Genomic DNA, 17,217 nt, shown 5'->3' on the forward strand with positions numbered 1-17,217 from the left:
TCAAAGAAAAACGGGGCTTTGGAGCTATGTAATATTTACCGCAATATTGCAACCTTGTTGCTTTCTTGTTGCTCAGTAAAAATTTTCATATTGCGTATGGGTTTTCTTGTGAAAGCAACGGAGTTTCTAACTTTCGTTCTTTGAACGGGTGATGAAGGTAAAGTTGCCCATTTTTTCACGTAGAACATGATACTATTTCATAAAAATTAACACTGCCGAGTTTATTGAAACTTCAATACACTCAAAGCAACACTTAGGTTTCCTAAGTCCTGTATCAGATTTTTTTTTTGCGGACTTTGGCAGAAAATACAAAATTTTCAGAAATTTCGGCAGTAGCATCATATAAGATTTTTGTTGTTGGAAAATAGCTTTCCATCAACCAACTTATCAAAGTTCTAAATTTTGTACAAATTTGGACTGTACATACATTCGAACTTTCGGAATAACTCGATACAGACGCCATCTAGCGGTGGGGCTTTTCGTAAGAACCCTATACCGATTTTTCTCATCATGCTGTCTATTTGGTCTTTATTTCAAAGCTTGTCATTTGAAAGTACATTTTACAATATCAAACATTATTGCATTCCATATATCTATTACTGCATCGCAGAAACAAATTTTTCAGAAGGAGCAGGAAATACAAACAAACTGGAAAGCTCATCCTTGTCATTTACCTTGTCGAATCCAGTGCATTCCCCATTCTTATCAATATAGTAAAAAAACTATTATGGAGATTTTTGTAGGGATTCACCATAGCTAATGGCTACAACACTGCATATGGAATGTAGAGAGTCGCATCTCAGCCAGAAGCCCCATTGTAATATATTTTAGTGACCTGATGTGTACCCTAAAAAGACAATTATTGATGCAGCCATTCTTCGTAATCTTATATATGTAATATAGTAAGCTTCCCGCTGTTCCACTGTGCATTGCACCGTTTGCGCTACGTAGCGCTACGTTTAATTACGTTGTGTAGCTGTGACGATGGTTGGCAAGTGAATTGTGCTGCATACATTACACTCCTCTCGGCATATCCTGTGTGCTGATCATTAAAATGTGTCTTAAGTGCAGCGCGCATAGAGCGTTGTTATCATTCTACAAATGTCTGTCCGTCGAACCGCCTATCAGCCTGCAATAGTATTCCCTTTCCAATGCTTTTCTGCTTAGCATCTCTTACACAGTGCAATCCTTCCTAACTCCATTGCCCTTCTCTGCCTGTTCACTTATTCAGCGCTTCCTTTGTATTTGGTGTTAAAATTCATATTTTTTTTTCAACGCTGCACATTTAACAGCCTTGCACCCATCCATCCGCGGCAGCTGGCGCTTATAATTTTCAGCACATTCACACTTCATATACGAGTACGAGTATGTATGTATGTATGTACATAGTCTAGTCAAGCAGGCTAGGCAGTCTACTATGCGTTGCTATCTGCTATCTGCTCGAGCACTCTTACTCTTCATTTGTCTTTCAGTTTCCTGCCTGCCGGGCGACCAACAATTTGCAAACATTTCAAAATGAAAACTTTTTCTTCAAAAACTTAGTCAATTGTTTAAATGTTGGTGAGTGTGTTTGTATTGCAACCGGTTTTTTAAATTTTTTATTCTTTCGCTTTAGGTCGCTTCATTTCGTTCGCAAAGCAGAGTTTGTATTCTCAATTTTTTTTTTGGTTTTACTTTTGAAATCTGATATCATTTCATCGTTTTGGTAACTTTTAAATTATTTTATGTGCAATGCAAGTTAGGTATAAATATGTAGTATGCAGCACTTCGTCTGTAATTATAATTTTTACGAGCATAAATGTATGTCAGTATGGAACTAGCTTTTATGTGAACATATTTGTATAAGCTCTTATGAAAAAGTCTTTTACATAGATTGGTATACTAAGTTAATTACGTATACGCAGCGGTGGATCTTACAGTCGTACAAACATAAACATTTAAAAAAATCGTACACTTTTTGAATTCATAATTTATATTTTTCCCCTTTAATTTTTTAATGAGTCAAGTTTTGTCAAGTGGGCCACCCACAGTTGATTTTTCGATTTATTATATTTCATTGACCGATTTTGAAAGTTAACATGGTGTGCAATATTGACATCATTTTGACGAGTTTTTTTGCAAACAAATTTTTGTGCAAGCTTTTACACTTTTTGCAATATCTCAGCAACCATTCATTGGAATCTTAAGATTTTTTGACAGTAATTAGAGAACTTATTGTGCAATAAAATAAAGTTGCACGTTTGTAAAATTTCGATTCCTGTTTTATAAAAATTAGTATTTTTTAATCAATTTAATTTTTTTACCAACTTCTCATATACCTACCCTTTGAAAAAAAATTCAAAAAGCATTATTTGGGCTAAATATGCAATTTTATTTTCGTAAAAAAAATACTGTAACTTTGATTGACTTAAAGCTTCTTACCAAAAAAATTAACCAAGTTTAAAAAAATATAATACAAATGAACCGAAAAGCAAAAAGTAAAATTTTCACACTTAAGTATCAAATTATCAAAAAATTTATTTTTTGCTTGTCAGTTCATTTATATTACATTTTTTGTACAATGGTTCATCTTTTTTTTTTGGTAAGAAGCTTTAAGTCACAGTACAGTAAATTTTTTCACGAAAGTATGGTCTGGCGACTACTATTTTCCAGAAGTAACCAAATTAATTTGAAACTTGGATTTTGTGGTCGCTGATTTCGAATATATCAGATTTTTTTATTCAAAATGGCGGATAAAATACGACGCCCAAATTTTACAATTTTTTCCTTTTCGAGGTTGCTGATTTCGAATTCGATGTCAGATTTTTAGAATTTAAAATGGCCGATCCCATACAGCGACCAAATTTATAATTTTCTCCTTTTCACCAAAAACGTTTATTTAAGGGGGTTTTGGAGATGGCGATGACAGATTTTATAAACTCAAAATGCGGGTCCAATGGGGCTCATCGGATTCGGAGCAAAAAAAAAAAATTTTGTTCAAAATAGTAGACCACATTTTCGCTATACGAATATTTTTCCCTAATCTATAATAAAATCTGTTTCCTTTATATAAAATTATCACGAGAGTTTGTATTTGTATTTTATTTGTACAAATTTGTACTTATTTATTGGGAATGTCACCAGCATGACAAGTATATTACCTGTAATTAGGCTAGGTATAAAAATAAAAAAATAAAATTACAAAACGTACAATATTGAACAAAAAATGGAAAAATGCATTTTTCACCTATGTACTTGCATATCATTCTTGTTTTACTTCTTAAGAAAGAAGGCTATTATTCAAAGAGTGCTAGAATGGGCAACTTTATTCTCTGCCCCCAAACTCTAAATTGAATATTTTTATTGCGCGCAAAGTTTGAAGACCACCACCTGAAACCGTTTTTTATAGCTCTACTTAAAGTGGAATAATATTACCCAAATAAGAGTCCATTTTGAAAATTTATTTTATTTTATTTAGCAAGCTACATATATGTTGGTTTTTTTTTTTGTAAATGAAATAAATACTACTTTCGTTATTCATTTTCATTTTTTTTTTAAGTACCTTTATCACTCGAAGACTTATTCTAATTCGAAATGCAAGAATGCTGACTACAAAAGAAAAAAATATGTAAATTTTTTGTAGAAATGTCAACTTTAACAGCTGATATCTGTGATAAGTCTACACTACTTGTCGTAGCTATAACTTATCAGGAGAGGATCTCGTCTACAATTATCCAGCACTGGATAGAATCAGAATGAAGCTTACAGCCAAGTCTTTCTTTGGAATTATGTGTACTACCAGTTTTATTTCCGCTTAACATGAAATGGTTTTCACACACAAAAGGATGTGTTGCACTTCATACAAAACTATATACGTGCGACCCTTTCGCGTCGCCATCGACTCTTTTGCCACTATTTATGAACTAAGCACCAAGCAAGTATGTATGTACGTAATAAGTGGTGGCGGTATCAACTTCAGAGATACCAAAGCACTTTCAGTGGCTTTATGTCTCCGCCTGTGGCAATTTCATGTTGACGCCATTGTTTGGGTGTCATTAACTTTTCGATGTTACCGTTTTATACTTTGCGCATGCAACGCGGTCTCAAATACATATACATACATACATATAAATTTACACACATAAACCCTTTAACACACTTTGCAGATCCCTTAAATAAAAAAAAAAAAACACCTCAAATATGTTGGCTGAAATTAACGAATCTATTTATAGATTTATTTATTTTTAACTTTTCCCGAGGGCTATTAACACATTTTGTTAACTTTACTTTTTTCTTCTCCTTTTACATCCTATCATGTTTGTCTTTCATTTTCTCTGACTGCGGTGCGTTAACTTTTTATAGCCGCATAGCATATTCTTTATTGGTGTACCTTACCGTTTTTCCCCTTATTTTATTTTAATTGTTTCCCACAATAGTTTTTTGTGCTTTATTCTGCTGTCCTCAGTTGATGACTTTGATTGCGATTATTTTTTTCTTTTCGCACCCTCATTGCTTGTCCACTTATTTCAGCATTTTCTCGCTTGTACTTCTTTCTTTAATTCCTCACTTTGCTCCATTTCCTGTCGTGGGAAATGGACTTCTGACATATGTATGTAACATACATATGAAGGCCCGGTGGTTAATCAACGTTCATAAAACAATCTGAAATTGATAGAAATCTTTGCGAAAGTAAAAATTATTTTATATAGATATGTACTTACATAGCTATTCAAAAACTATGTAGTTAAAAAAACCGACAACGACAGCCACAAAAGTGGATACCCCTAAATTTTTAGAAGCGGAGCTTAATGTTGAAAGAAAGCAAATCCATTTGCCCTGCTTTGGCTACAGCTGCTGCCATTTAAGCGACCCATATGCCGCCTATGTGCCCACGGATAGAGGTATGTATGTAGGTACATAGCAGAGCAGCAGCATTATATATAACAGTTACCTGCTAATGGCTTCACTATTTCATATTTTAAAGGGTTGCTGGCATCGGCAACTAATTTATGGCAACATTTAGGAGGTTAGTACGTTCGTGTAGCCTCACCTACCTACTATATGTATGTATACATAAACATACATAGTTCTTTACCATTATATCTATTATACGGCAGAGGTGACTTCACTTCTTACTGTCCTGTCTTATAATTTTAACATTTCAGTTCAGTTTAGTTTCATGTTTTATGTACCACCAACTGCCAATATAATTACCGATACCATTACCATTACCAGTAACAATATCATTACCATTACCATTACTATTTCAAATAAAATAATCATTACCACTACCATTACCATTAACATTACAAATAATCACTACCGTTACCTATACCACTACCGTTACCATTACTATTTATTGCCATTATCATTACCATTCTCATAACCATTACCTTTACATTACAATTACCATTATTATTGTCATTAGCAGTATCATAACCATATCAAAAACGTTAACCGTCACATCCGTGCCACTTCGCCCCATTTACAATTCATCACAAAAAACTTAAGCTTCACACTACTTTTTATTACTGCTTCTCTCTTAACTGCTTCAATGCAGACCGTGAAGAACTACAATCATTCCGAAAATTGGGATAACCAGCTTTGGCAGCCACCCAAGTACTACCGATCATCCGTGTAGTACAACTCAACACGATTTATTGTATTATCAATAATAAAAGTGCATAAATAAATATTTTGCGGTTCTTGTGGCATGGTAAGAGTGTTGCTTGCTATTTTGCGCGCCGAATGCAAGGCACAAATCGAAATACGGAGGCGCGCATACAAAATAATCCCTGTGCGGAAACGCAATCGTGCCGAAATGGTTCGGTACTAGAGTTCTCTTTTTGCATGCTAGCAACTGGCGAATTTAACTGAGCGATGTCCTACGAAGTGTCAAATTTGCGTATCACTGAACAGAAACAGGTAGAAATAAATTCGGCTGTTCGGTCATTCAGAAAACGAAGCATATCTAACTGTTCTTGCTTCTTGCATCAAAATTAAGTATTTTAGAAAAAGTGGACTTCTCCGCTTAATTGCAATTCAGAAATTAACAAATTGTTGGTTCAATTAAACGGGGAATCAATTAAGTATATATCTTTCCTATAGCACATATTTTTAACCTATTTTGCGGGCAACCAATTAACCGGCGGTCAATTATATGTAGTGTTAAAAAGTAAATAGCATAGTTTTTTTTTAAATACCACATTTCGTTTCTTTTAAACTAATGGGGATCTAGTTGCTATCGGACTGGTTCATTTTTGACGATAAAGATCTAGTACGGCTCTAGAAATTCGGCTCACCAGTTGGGGGTTTCCCTGCACAGATGTATGTATGTATGTATACGTATTGTAATGTCAGTGAATGAGCTTTTTCAGACACATGCCTATATCTGTAAGTACTTACTTCTTGTGGCATTTACATACATACAGACAAACATACATACATGTATGCACACACTTTGGCATAATTCTACCAAAATATATCAATAACCACAGCCAGGCAATATCCAATTCATCTGTACGAGTATGTCACGTATGTTTGTTGCCATTATTGTAAATTGTTGTGTTAATTAAAAGTAAAAAACGAGAAAAAACGAATTAAAGAACAAAGCAAAAATGAGGAAAATTAAGAGCGAAATTGTGCAGGGAAACGTTTTGATGGCGACATAGAATGAAAAAAAGTGAAATTACAACGTGCGTGCATGCGGTGAAATGTCTGTACATATCTTCATATGTAAATGGATGTGTGCATATGTACATACTAGGGATGTTTCGAATGTCGTATTTTTCACATTCGCAAATACGAATGTGCGAATGCGAATGTTAGGAATAAAATTAAAAAAGCTATAATCAACTTAAGTCATCGCTTTTATTACTTAAAAATTTTGTAAATTACTAGAACGTTGAACGAGTGCCTAACCAATCGAGAGGATTTTTACCGAAATGAGCTTGTTTTTCTTTAAGATAGGCGCTTGAAGCTAAAAGCCGCTTATTGTCCGCACCCTGGTTAGACAGACTTAGAGCGATTTCAATAATATTAGAATGGACTCTCTGTCCATGTACACATTCGTATTCGCAAAGCATTCGTATCATTTGACGCGAATTATTCGAATAATAAATGCGAATGCAAATCTGTATTCGCCACATCCCTGACATACGTTTTTAGGCCCCAAATGTAAAGTTCTGCTTGTATAGGCAATTCACACTTTCATGGTAAAATGTTAGCGGTTGGCGAACGCGCCACACATCACAAATTGATCGCGTTAAAGTGTGCTTACCTATGCAAACATACGTACATACATACTTTTTTAGATACATATGTTTGTAAATGCCAATAAACGCACGTACTCGCATTGTAAATGCAGTTTCATACATAATAGGAGAATTTCCCATATTTTCGCCTCTTTGAATCTTTTCATGGGTGTGTGGTGCAGCTCTTATTTTTGTGCGATAAGAATGCCAACACTGCAATTAACTGATTAAAAGCGCATTTATGTTGTTACATATTTCGCAGTCCATATCGAGCCCTAACCGCCAAAATAACGTAAGCAACATTTTTTTCAAAATTTTCTTTTTGATGCAGAAATATTCCTAGAGCATCTAGATGCATTTCTGCATCAAAAAGAAAATTTTGAAAAAAATTTCGCTTACGTTATTTTGGCGGTTACGGCTCGATATGTTTGTATATACACATGTAATTATGCACCCTATAGGAATATTCACTGGTTTAAATTAAGCACGAGTGAGTTAAAGCCCTAGGCAACTATGCATTGAATTGCTTTAAGAGATTTCAGTGCTCTACACTAATGGCTTTACTTATACCGGCGTTAAACAAGTTTTATGTAAATCCCTTTATGTATGCATAATCCCCAACTGTGTTTAGGTCACTTAGTTAGTTAGGTTTAGTTAGCTTAACTGGGTCCTTAATAGATCCCTCACATAGACAAAAGCTGGTCCTTGGTATTGTCAAGAGTTCTGCGGCTTGGCCGGTTCAAAGGCGTCTCCAAGTTCTCACGGGTTTTGACCATTGGAAATTGGATACAATGCACTTACATAAATCTTGCTATACAGAGTGCTGGAGAGTGAGAGAGAATAATATACCAGCATCCAATTCTCCATTTATTTGAAGCTAAAATGAATATACTCATGTTTCATTTAGTAATTTTATTCTACATATTAGTCTCAGGGTCTACCAATCCGGCAACAGGGGGATGGATCTCAACTCTCAGAGATGCCAGTAATGAGTTAGCTCGAGTTGGAGGAAACCCGCATGAGCATGGCGGTAGAATCCATTATGTCGGAGGCCGAAAGTGCTGGGGATGCTCACTCAGCCGAGGGATACGTCATTAGCATCAGGTGATTTTACGATAGTGCGAAAAAAGAGAGTTTCTTAGTCTGAGTTAGCGAGGACGTCGTATTGGCGTGGCTTAGGAAGACCTTGGAGGATGCAGATCCTGCAAATAAACCCTCAATACTCTAAGGCGGCGTCCGTATATCTCCTTATCTACCTTAATCAAGCTGGAGCCGACGTAGTCCTGATCCAGGAGCCGTGGCCGACAGTAGCGGTATTTAAGATGATGGTGTGGAAACAAGCAGGTAGACCCAGATCCTGCATGCTCATCAGAAACGACGGCGCCAGAGACTCATATCTGCATGCATGGCGCTTAACGACGAGGAGGAACCATTCCCACTACTTCTGCGTGAAACCATTGCCGAAGCGAGACGATGTAAATATCAAATGAGATGCAAATTCGAGGCACTCATTCTGAGTAAGCTCATACATCAGTGCAAGAGGTGAGTTATTTTTTGTATATTCTAAGTGAGGACCTAGGTATTTTTAATAGAGGAAACGAACCGACTTAATCACTGTCGGTCACGAGTAAAAATGCATCGGTGGCTCTTTACTGCTGTAAGAATGCCGTAGGGAAGAGATGGGACCTCTCTCCAAAAGTGATATACTGGCTACATTGAACCATAATCAAGCCAACCATGTTATATGAGGTCATCGTCTGATGTAAATTAATGGAAAATACGACTCTTTTTAGAAAGCTAGAGCGCGTGCAAAGGGCGGCCTTCATTGGAATCAGCGGTGCGCTCCGGACCACTCCTACTCTAGCGCTAAATGCTATTCTCAGTGTCGCACTCGTTGACTTTGCGGGCAAAGAAGTGGCATTTCGCTCAGCCATTGGCCTCAAAAGCTGTGGGTTCTCTTTCAATCCAGCATATGGGCACTCGACAATTCTCAAAAGCTTCGACTTCCCATCGGAAAAAGTTAACCGGAAAACTGCGAGGCTGGCGCCAAACGGATCCCTCTCCGCGCACATCCCCCCAAGGTGTTAATTGGAGAATAGCAACCTCTGGAGCAGAGGTCCAATAAACATCTTAACGAACGGATCGAAGCTGGATGGAAGAGTTGGAGAACTCTCAATAAATCTTAGCTTCAGAATGCCGGATCTCTGCAGCGTCTTTCAGGCAGAGGTGGCCGCTATAAAAAAGGCAGCCGATTGGCTAAGAACCAATATCTTGCTGGCGAAGAGGGATATATATCTCCTCTAATAGCCAAGCGGCAATGGTACGAATGAAAGTTATCGGGGAAGCCTGACCTTTCTCTTAACCGCCTCAGAATGCTTCCAAATCAAGCTAAATTGGGTCCCAATATACAGTGATATCACTGGAAATTGCAGGGCTGATAAACTGGCTAGGCAGAGCACTCTCCGGGTCATCATCTCGTACAGGGAAGGCATAGTAGTTCCGCTGGCTAGCTGCGGTCTGCTCCTGGATAGATGGGCTCATAGTCGGCGAGCGGGCGCTGGGCGAAAACCCCGCCAAACAAACTTGCAAGGTCCTTCTGACCTGTTGTTGACCGCTGGTGGTCAAGGGAGCTTCTGCAGCTGACTAAGCGCCGGCTCTCGATTCTAACAGGTTTACTTAGCGGATATTGCCCTAAGAAACCCACGCGGTGTTACTTAACATCGTCACGGATGCCTACTGCCGCAGCGGTTTGGAAGACGAGATGGAATCATCTCAACATTTCCTACTCAGCTGCGCGGCTCTCACCAGACTATGGTTTAAGTACCTCGGTGCGCATTTCATCAACTTTCCCGGGGAGCTCTCGGGAGTGGACATCAGCTGCCTGCGGAAATTTGTTTTGGGCACCCAGCGCTTCTCTTAGCTTAACAAATAGAATCTGTATTGCGTAATGTAGTAACACAATGGACTGTTATAATTTCGAAATGAGCCCTCCATTTAGAACCTCTTTTATAAATTGGCTAAAAAATACAAACTAATTGCATGAAATGTTAAAATTGGTGTGCTCATCGTTTACCTATGGAAATTTTTCTAATTCTAACTACTTTCACCACTAAGCAAATTCAAAAATTTCTTTTTAAATAAGTAAACATTCCAAGGTAATTAAATGGTGTTACATTTAGATTAAGATGAATATTCAAGTGCCAAATTTAAATATTTATGCAAAGTCACTTCTGCTTACTTAGTGAGTAAGCAACACAAATGTGATAAAAGAACGGCGCATGCGTTCAGCGCATTCAAATAACAGTACGTGTTGCGGTTCAATGAAAAGGTTTGTGAGATTTTATTTGTATTTGATATTTTCGACAATTCACACCCACTAAAATTGTCGTCAGTCTAACGATCGTCTGGAAATGGTCAACAAAGACCAACTTCAAGCTCAGCATCCTCATTGTCCACCAGCCATAGAATTTTTATTTGGAAAGTAAACATGCTAGCAAACAAACAAACAAACAAGCATACAGAACTAACCAAATGGTAATACCCTGAAATAGCTGATGTGCTCAGACGATTGGGGAAATGTGTCAAATTAGCGCTTATCGAAATGGCATAAATTGACACCTACAAATTCGATGGCGGCACAACAAAACAAAATAAAAAGTAGCCACATTGTTGAGAGGTTTCTTTTTTTTTTGCCACTAACTAATAGATGAAATGAAGCAGTAAAAGTGGTAGCTAATTAACTCGTAAGCTATTCCACGCCATGCAAATCCTCATGGTTGGCTACCAGCAGCCGCATGCCAATGGTAAACAGAGAACACAAGCGAGTTACACAAATAAATGACAGCGATGTTGCACAGGCGTGACTGCGCCAAGTACGTATGTATGCACGTTTGTATATATTTATGGATGGCTGCAGTACATCGCACATAAGTATTCATTTAAATATGCTTCAAGTTGTATGGTCTCATGACCGTGGTTGGCCGTTTAAAGAGATGCAATAATCAGCCTCAACAAATTGATTACACAAATATTTAAATAATATATAAAAGCGGTGCACATGAAAGCAATAAATTGTTATGAAATATTAATTTTCATAGAATCTTCAACGTGGGTGGTCGGTATTTACTTAAAAAAACTAAAAAAAAACTGGAGTTTCGCTTTGCACTTTTAGTCTGGGTTCAGACAGAGCAACTTTTGTCGCGACAACTCGTTACTTATGGGAGAGGGAGTGAGGAGGAAGGGGGAATGGTACCGCGTTGCTCATGCTCGGGCAACACGCTTTGTGCTCTCGTTCGTCTGAGTAATTCTAGTTGGCCGTTCAAAGCTGCCAACAACAATTGTGTACAAAAGAAATGCTCTGTGTGAACGCGAGAGGCAACACCAAAAGAGAAATTGCCGCAAATGAGCAACAAAACTTTTTCTGTATGAAACCAGTCTTAAATTGTCAGTAGTGGTTTCAGTTCGATTTTATTCACTTTCAATACTTAACCTACCTTAGACCCAGAGCAGCCTGGACACAAAGTTTGGGATGGACAGACTGAAATGGCTCAATAGATTTCGTTTTTTTCGCGTCAGAAGCCCATAAGAGAGATCTTTGGACGCGTTTCGCTTCTTTTTCGCCTGAGCGTGAGTGCAAAATGAACGACTGTACCCGGAAGCTGTAGTAGACGTTGCAAGATCCCCTGCTTTGTCCACCTGGCCCCGACCATCACATTTTTTGTATTGGAGTGATGTCAATTTTAGTCTTCCCGAACACATCAACCAGCTGGACGGAGGTACTTTAACCATACCTTTCGCCATAGTACAAATACAAATAAGGGGCTTCCATCATTTTATTTGAAACTTTGCTTTACGGAACAATCTGCTAAGTACATACCGTCGTTCGGATAAATAAACGTCGCATGTGAAAATTTTGCCAAATTGAGTTAAAAATGCAGTTTTACTAAATTGGTAAAGATTTTCAAATGGCGTTATCCGTTTTTATATCAATCTGGTTCTCTCCAGAAGACTTCCAATAACAATAGCCAATTGTTTATTTAAACATTTTTTAATACTAATACTTAATACAGTTTCTGGTGGTTTCAAATAATTGAGTATTGTTACTGGAAGTCTCCAGAGTTTTCCGATCGAAAAAAAATTGATTTTCAAGAATTCTGTACCATTTTCTTTTTTCATATAAAAAATGGAAAACTTTAAGCGCTTGAGCGACCTCTAAATATTTTTTGATTTTAAAAGAAAAAAAATGCGGTATATTATTTTTCGGTATAGAACATGTGAGAGCATAAAAATTCTGACTTTACTTTTTCACATGCATTTTTGGACCACCCTAGTGTTGGCACAAGAACTTCCTTACGGGCATTAAGCTTTCATTGGGTAATTTAACGGACGAAGATCGCCATATTTTTGCTTGTATGTACATATTTTTGAAGTGAAACTTTTTTGCATTCGGTTGGGGGTAAATACAACCATGGATGTAACTCTAATTCAAAACGAAAAAGCGACTGAATAAGAAAGGGGATTAAGGGGATAATTAGTCACTATTAAGATTAAGATCGGGATTGAGCCTGAGATTAAGATTAAACTAACTGTTCATTACTGTGCTGAAATATGTTCATACCTAGGCTAACACTTGAAATATTTTTTATTTGTTTTAAGGGGGTTGCCACCTGTTAAGAACGTTAAATTAAATTTTAACGTTTAAACGCTATGCTAACACTTGAAATATAGGAATACGGGCGGCAATAAAGGAAGAAGAAGTTTCACTTCAGTAGCTCGTGGGATCAACATACCATTTTTATATTTCTTAATCACGAACAAACAAATTGCAGTGAAGTGCATCACTAACATTTACTGTTGTTAGCAATTTCTACAAAAGCTTTGTAGGCCATATTTACCAGCAGCAAGAAATTAGTCAAGTATAAAAATAAAAACATACTTATACATCAAAATCTACATACATATGTACATATGTGCGAAAACGACCCACATTGGCCTTGAAAAACCACTTCATATAAAATAATTAATTCAATGGGTCTACGTAGCTGGATTAAATCATACATCTCCATTTATATGCAGGCATACTTATATATGGTTACATTTCTACACGCAAGTATGTATTTCACACATTCATACATACATATGTACATACATATATCGTGCAACCAAGCCTATCAGTTTTAGCTTCTCCACGCTACTGCTGCTAACATAAACTTAGCTTTAAACCGATCAACTGTTAATTGTCTGTTAAATGCTTCTGTTAGCTACTACAGAAGCGCATCCGCCCACGAATTAATACACTCGCACAAAACACATTCCTACAAGTACTGTTTACACGAGTACAATGCAAAAGAAGTACTGGTACATATGTATGCTTGTCGATGCGGCAAAAAAAAAAGTTCCGCCCAATTGTGCTAAGTGTTTTAATTAACACTTTCGCCGCCATATTTGCGTAGCACGAGCGTGTTCTTGGTCCAATCGCATATACGCACACACACACACACATCTAGTAATAACAGCGGTGTGCTCTTTTATCGACTATATCGCTTTCTTAGAATAATTGGCGCCTGCTCTCAATGGTGTGTGACTGCGGTATTATTAAAGTATACATATGTAGGGTACATATGTATGCATGTAAATGGAAATAAATTAAATTGTAAAGGCCTGTATGCAGTTCTCAAGAAAAGCTGAAATTACATACAAAATGACGTACAAGAAATGGCTAAGAAATTTGCTTGAGTCAAATTTCCTTCAGGCCGTACGCAGTTCTTAAGAAATTTGCTACGCTTTTTACTACGGTTTTCTAAACTTTTTTTGTGAAAAAAGAGCACAAGGCAACCCAGGTGTGCAACAGAAATATATGCCCGTTCCATTATTTCTTGAGGAAAGAGTGAGGCAACAGGCTGTGAAGTATCAAAAATGTCAAAATTCCTTGGACACAACACGAAATAATGGAAATTTTTGTCTTGACCGATTTCTTGAGAGCTGCATACCAGCCTTAAAGAAGAAAAAGCACAGGAACGACTCTTCGACTCCGTAGTCATGGATAGATAATGTGACCAACTAAATATTTCATAGATCAAAGAAATAAAGCTTCCATGTTGTAATGCTAAAATAATGCTGCCATGTTAGCCTCGCAACGGTTGGACAGTATAAAAGAAAGTGCAGAGATGATTCTACTTCATCTTCCTCTTTACAGCTGAATACCAATCGCTTGAATACCAAAACCACAATGGTCCCGTCCGAAACCCCATCACTAGCTCTTGAGAGGTAACGTGCTATTCGGCACCTTTAAGGGGTAACGATGGGTCACTCGTGTCTTGCGCTACAAAATCACAATTGAAATAAATGAATTTACACGTATCACATTGTGATTGTTTTTAAATATTTTATTTTCTGTCTTTGTTTTAAAGTTTATTTTTTTTCTTTTTCCACATGAATTGCCATTATACAAGAAATCATTTTTGTACGCATATAAATATTTAAGGAAAAATCAACAAACCTTCGGGCGTATTAATAAGAATTCTTAGAAAGATTTTGATTAGGCAGCTGTCTAGCCTGAAAATCGAACGAACGGTGGGAATTTAATGGCATTGATTACTACATAATTTGAGTTTAATTGTTGGCCAGGGAGCAACTCTCTTGGGAAAAGTAAAACCTTCTTGCACATCTACAGCCCAAGCACTTTAATTTTACACCTCATTTTTAAAAATCGAACGAAAGGTGCAGATTTGATGACCTGCACAAAAAATCCCTTCGCGTATTATATATATAGATATAGATTAGAGAAACAAATATTTATTCTCAAGGGAACTTTTAAGCGCCATGTTTGAAATAAATAGGTAAAATTTTTTTTTTATTATAAATAGAGGCAAAATTTCGAACCCGGTTCCATTAGAATGATAATTTGAACGAAGACTATACCAATACTTTTGGTTCGATGTCGTATCGGTAAGTCGAATAATCTTTTTACTAAATAGACATTCAATGAATTTACAAATTTTTTTAATTTCCATGATATTAGAGTGTATAATTCGTCATTACAAAATAATGTACATATTTATATGTATAAGTTTCTTTTACTTAATATTTGTTTGCTTTAAATTTTTGTAGTCCAACGACTTGTCGTCGAATTAAGTTTTCCCTTATACCTTTCCCCTTTTATTGTTGACCAACACTTGATGCGGTTAGTAGTTAATTACTACTAAAAGGATAATCATGTCACTGCCTAGAAGTGCGTTAATGCGTTTTCCTAATTTATTTTAGAAGTATTTGCACTTATATTTATTTACCCCAGCCTCTTTCGAGTTTTTCTTTGCTTTAGCTAAAATTTCTTGCGGCAAAGTTAGTGTATGTAACGGCGGATGAAATTACCTACATGTATATATGTATGCATATGTATAATACGGCTTTTGCATTTTTTTCGCTCTAGAATCTAGATCCATCATCATAGAAAGATTGGTAGATATATGTATATATACTATTATTTATCTGAATATAGTAAGTACTTACATGTTAATGAATATCAATTAATTACTCAAGGTTCAATATTGATGATTATGATTATATTGTATTTTTTTGGTTAGTTCTTTCCTTTGCTGTATTGTCTGTTTATGTACATATAAATACAACTTTTGCAGATGTTGAATAACATTTTTCGACAGGATTTTTTTTATTTAAAGGGCGGACATGACATGCACAAAATAATTCTTGTATATATGCAGACTATGAAAGGTGTTGTGTTGGACCGTATAACATAGGCATAGTCGTGTTCTCATTTCTGTGATCCTTTTTATGTACTACATACATACGTACGTACATCTCATTCGTCCTTCCATGATCTTTAATATCAATATTAACATTTTTTTTGCATAGATTTATTATTTTCACATAGATTCCATTACTTAAAAACACAAATTTTGTAAAAAAAAAAACATATACGATTATCGCATTCATATAATGAAAACATCGCCACTATTATCAGTTTATTGTCGTCCTTACAACATACGATATACTAAAACCTGTTTCAACTGAGCTCCACTGGCTATCGCTGGAGAAATACATAATATATGGCGCAGTTGCTAGAAATATTAAAACCGTTCATAAATTTAGATTGCTTTTTTTTACTAGCGCAGCAACGTCATTAGGTACTCACCAACTAGCACCTGACTTGTTGTTAGACCCAGTCCACAGTAGTAAGTCGGCTGGAAATCCATATTATCCCTGAACATCGCATTCGGTATCATCAGATAGTCGTTTTGCCGACCCTCTGTGTATATAGTTGGGTGGCAAGATTCATCATAGTATAGGCCATCTTGCTCCGCGGAAAGCGAAAATCTATTTACAGTATACCTAAATCAAACAAAAAGAAAAAATCGCAATTATTTAGCCACACAAAGAGTTGCTTACTTGCGCATTCCCATAGACTTACTCAATCATTGTTGTGCCTGGCAATGGTTTTATGCAGATTGTATATTTCATATCTGGTAAATAGTAGTCGCTTCCGAAACTTTTAATTTGGCCCGCCGGATCTCGGAAATACTGCAAGCAACCGGGTGGTGCTAATAAATCCAAATCGCTATGCTTTGTAGAGAAAATCGTACGCAAATCCTGTAGATTTGTTTGGCCCATAAACGGCAGCAAAACGCCATTACCAACGCGTTTTTTTCGCCGCTGGACACTCTAGCTGTGTGACCACCAAGTACCATGTGGATAGTGAATATTGTGTGGGCAAACTGAAGTCCAATAAGATTTGTGAAGCACCAGCTGCCACATTGAATGGCAAATACAAGTGTTGACCATTATTTTCTCCACACAGTGTGTAGCCGCCCACCGAAAAGGAGTCGGTGCAGGTCAGTGTGGCCGAGGCTGTGTCCGCGGTTGGGGTGCGCAACTCAAAGCGCTGAAATTCGATAAGCAGTTGACAGACATTACTGCTGTATGGTGTAATTGTGTATTGACATGACGTTGGCAGCTGGACGGGATTTTT

At 36.8% G+C, this 17,217-nt stretch overlaps 1 pseudogene; it reads right to left on the reverse strand.

Moving 5' to 3' along the window:
- Positions 1–16,193: 16,193 nt before the first annotated feature.
- On the reverse strand, positions 16,194–17,214 carry LOC118752219 (annotated as a pseudogene).
- Positions 17,215–17,217: the final 3 nt, after the last annotated feature.

This window comes from Rhagoletis pomonella, unplaced genomic scaffold (genome assembly GCF_013731165.1).
Source record: "Rhagoletis pomonella isolate Grant_MI unplaced genomic scaffold, Rhpom_1.0 Rhpom_scaffold_01327, whole genome shotgun sequence".
NCBI lineage: Eukaryota > Metazoa > Arthropoda > Insecta > Diptera > Tephritidae > Rhagoletis > Rhagoletis pomonella.